The 4489-nt window shown below is 35.6% G+C and overlaps 1 long non-coding RNA gene across 1 annotated transcript; it reads left to right on the forward strand.

Annotated features, from left to right (window-relative positions):
* The first annotated feature begins 659 nt into the window (after positions 1-659).
* On the forward strand, positions 660-3030 carry LOC110874200. The gene is made up of 6 exons (XR_002555731.2): positions 660-751; positions 902-1013; positions 1233-1543; positions 2122-2261; positions 2361-2515; positions 2809-3030. It is a non-coding gene; the product is annotated as an uncharacterized LOC110874200 (long non-coding RNA).
* The last annotated feature ends 1459 nt before the right edge of the window (positions 3031-4489 follow it).

The following is a 4489-nucleotide window of genomic DNA, read 5'->3' on the forward strand; positions in this document are numbered from 1 at the left end:
TAAAAATATGATAACACACACAAATCTTGGATGTGTCCTCGATAGATACCACAAAGAGGTTTTGCCCAGTGTTTTTGGACCCGGACTGGACCGGCCGGTCGGATCGGGAACCGGAGGTTGAGCCGATCCGGGTGATGGTATCGGGCCGGAAATACAAGTCTAGTGTGGTCGGTACTAAACTGTTAACCCAAATTAAATTGTCATTTTTGGTTAAAAGCAAGTTGTCGGTTATTAGTTTGGGAAAGTTGGCTCTTTTTTATTTTACCGCTTTTGATTCGATTAAGCCCTTTTCTTCTTAACCCTACCTTAAACTCTACTCGAATTAAGTAATGGAAAGTGAATGATTATGATTTGTGTATTTCATATAGCCATTTTAAGTCTGATCTACTACTCCTAATAAAGCAAAATAAGCTTAGGCCACTTGGCATCCTCTTACACCCTTTTTTTTTTTGAAATGTAAACTTCATTAGAAAAACATCACCCCAGAAACCGGGGGGCCCCAAAACCGCTACAAAATTACATAATTACAAATTTACACCAATTTTCCCACGAAAGATTCTTAAACTTCGTTCTATTCTTAACCCAAAGAAACCCTTAGGATTTCACCTCACTAATAATCTTCTCTATTCTAAAAGAGTTATTCCTGAACAGCCTCTAATTTCACAAAATCCCGCTCAAACTAAAACCCTAAGCCAAAACACGCGTAGATGGCTTCCTTCTCCTACAATCTTCTTTCCTTATGGCAACATAGGTAACTTTTTTTCCAGTTCTTTTTACTCTTCATCTCTTTTGTTGTTACTCTTCCATTTTGATTCTCCTGTATGATTGAAGTGTGTTACAATCGATTTATCAATCCTCAGTGAGCCGATTCTTATATATCTTCGATTCATCTTATACTCAGATTCAGGTCCCATCTATCGCTGATTTCTTTCACAAACACTAAATCTATACTAGGCGATTCTCTCACGCTGGTATCAAAAACCCTAAATTGGAACCAGTCGGATCTGATACAGGTAATTGTTTTTACGTATAGTGGAAGTTATGCGGAGGCTATGAAAGTGGTAATAGGGTTTGAAGCAGGGGAGAATAAGATTCAAAAGAAATTGATTTTGTTATTTGATTCGTCTGTTCTTGATATCAACTTATTAGTCGAGAGTTTAGTGTAACCTATGTTCTGGTTTTTAGATTTCAATTTGTTGTTTTGATGAGATTCATGTTTTTTGGTTTTGCAGTGAAATTAAGGCTTTTGATTTCCGAGTTAGGGTTTCTTCTTCATATGCGGTCTTCTTTTGCTTTATACTTTCAGGTCACTTACTTTATTTCTTTAATTTAATGTCTCTATCTTATTTTTGTACATTGGATTGCTTGTGAAGACTTTGATTTCTACATGATGAATTCTATATACCTTAATTCATATACATATTTTCCACCAAAGTAAGTTTTTTTAAGAATAGAGCATAACTTTATATTCTTTTCATGATTTTATAAATGATTTCATATTAAGAGAGGCCATGGGGTAGCTCAGTATCTTGGTAAATCGCAAGTATGTATTGTAATGTTGTTGGTTTGTTTTTAACGTTTTTTATTTGGTTGTTGTAATGGTTTGTTGTTTGAGTTGGAACATGTGGATTGAATTCGCTCTTTTACAACCCTTTCATTTCTTTCATGTTATATTGCATGATTCAATCACCCATTCTATTCAATTTTTTTCTATGACATTTAAGTTTCATCATGAACAACATTTATGCATACCACCTGTTTGATGAAATGCCTGATTGAAATTGAAAATTTGTGTTCTTTATTTTTTTTTTGTGAAACTTTCGAACTTTATCAGTAGGGTAAAAGTTTTTAACCAAAGTTATATAATACGATTAGTATTGAAAAGTTTTTATAAACTTGATAAGATGAATAATGATGTTGAAATCTATGACTTTCAAGTCTGAGTTTGACTTTATTTAGTCAACCAAAAATAGTTTTATGCCTTCGTTTTTCAGATGTCAACAGCCCTTTGGTTTAAATTATGATTACGTTTTCTGCGGTGAATGTAAGTGGCAATGAATCTATGACGATAGAAAGGTTTAAGTATACTTTATCTAATTTATATGCCTTGGCATTTGGTAGGCAATGAAGATGTTCTGCATATAATATTTCCGAACATGATGATCTTGGCGAGGCAAAGATGAGATTATCCACATCTTGGCGGGGCAACCTGGATGGTCATGTGAAAGATTGAATAAGTTTGTGCTCTCACATGGCAATCGGTAAGTAATGTTCAAAATGTAACTTTATTTGACTAGAGTTTTTTCTTAAATCTCGATTCCTATACAAAGTCACCTAAGAGGAAGCCTGTTTTCACCAAGGTTGATAACTTGCGGCTGGGAATGAGTGGTGGCCATAATTGGATTGTAAAAGTTGTTAGTTCAACGCTGGTGTTGCAGAAGGGCCGGCCTAATTGCTGAATGTTTGGTAGGAGATGAGACCGAGACTATATTGTTCACTGCAAGGAATAATCAAGGTAGTTTTCTGTTACTTATTGGTGATTTTGTGTTAATTATGTTGTATACTAGCTTTTGTTAGTTAATTAATGTGAAATGTTATATTAATTTATCTAAGATGTGAAACTTTTGAAAGTTAGGGTTTGGATCACAAATATTTGTTTCAGATTTATGTAGTAAAATCAACTGTTTTTTTGCCTGATTTTCTCTTTTAATTGATGTTGTTAGTTTCATTGTGAACTTTAATATTATGTTTTATGAACAAACCATACTAACGATGCTATTTACTTTGATCCTTATACATGATCTATAGATATTTAGAGTGGCGAAGAAGGAGATGTAGTATGCCTACAAACTGTCGGTGGATCTAATCGGGATGGAAGTACATTTGCACAACTAAAAACATGTCCATTGATGGGAAGTCTCTAGCCAACTAGGATGAGTTTTTTTCATTCCAAAGGTTCGTGTCGCTATATCTTAGTATCACTTTTCTTTCAACAAACGAACTTTGATCTACATATGCTTTATATCCGATCAATTTTATGTCATATATTCACTTTTAAAACACAACATGTTAATTTACTTGAATGTACTAATCGTTTAGTTCCCGTTTTGTAGCTACTTGCAGCTCAGGTTAGGTGTAAACTAGATGACATTTGTGACTTTGAATTACAAGCATGTGACACTCAACCAAGTGTTATTGCTGGTGCAATGAAGGAGTTTATATTCTCTGGAAGGCTCGACAACCTCTGCATGTCATTCTGCTCTTTGAAGGTAAGAATTACTGCTTTATATGTATCTGCGTATGTGTGTGTTTTATGGGTTTGGTTTTCTAAAAATTTGGTTATTACAGGCGTTAATAGATGCAACGGTGTCAGAAAAAAAGTCTGGAAGATGAGAGTGGTATAAGAATGGTGGCACTATTTGATCATGAAGAGGTTGGATCTAATTCAGCACAAGGTGCTGGATCTCCAGTTATGTTTGATGCTCTTTCCCGCATTAAATCCTTCTTTTCTTCAGATTCACAGGTAAGAATAACTTCATGTCCTATTTTATTTAATCTGTAATGGGTGGGTTACGTAACGGGTAGTTTCTAGTACGGGTCATAACATGTAGTTTCCAATGCGCGGTGATATTTTAGACACTTCCGTTGAAAATGATTATAGAAAAATTATTTTAAAATAATGTAACACCTCGAAATTTTGTGTCCAATAATGTGTTAACACGTGTCATGAGTTTACACGTGGCATTAAATATTTAATAAAGGACTAAAGTTGACAAACCTTGGAGTATGTAAATTCGAGGGTTATAAATGTCAACGGAGGGTAAATATACTGTATAGTAACCCTAAATGATGCTCGTACCTTCAAACGAATAAATCATGGATCGTACGGAGCGAAACGTGGGAGAAAGTGAGAGATTACAAGCTACAGGGGTTAATTGTGTCAACATGTTTAATTTATTCCTCTGAGTGACCCTTTGACGAACCCGAGGCTTGGTAACAGTAAAATGCGCTCACTAGAATATACTACGTAAATCTCACGAAGTTCCGTTTTAAAACGAGAAAGTTATGATCAAATTCGTATGAGAGGGGTTAAAAGCGTCAATTATAAAAGTTAAGGCTTTTCGGATAGTAATTAAACTAACCGGGGGCTTAACAACGCGAGTAAAAGTCGCGAGGCCCTTAATCGTAAATAATCAAGGGCCAAATCGCAAAGTTACCCCTTCAAAACCGAAAGGTCAGGTTAATGATTACGAAAGATTTGGGTAATCATTACAAAAGATTTAAAAATCTTGGAAATCAGACCTAACGCGGGCCGCGTAAAGGCTTAGGGTAAGTTCATGCGGGCCGCGAGCCTCCTGTTAATTCGTCTCCTGACATGAAGATTCAGGCGGCCCGCGTACAAGTTGCATGATCTTTCATGCGGGCCGCGTGAACCACCCAGATGCAGAAACTTTGGACAGACTTGTTGTTTGAACTTGTGCACGATCAT

Source organism: Helianthus annuus, chromosome 9 (genome assembly GCF_002127325.2).
Source record: "Helianthus annuus cultivar XRQ/B chromosome 9, HanXRQr2.0-SUNRISE, whole genome shotgun sequence".
Lineage (NCBI taxonomy): Eukaryota > Viridiplantae > Streptophyta > Magnoliopsida > Asterales > Asteraceae > Helianthus > Helianthus annuus.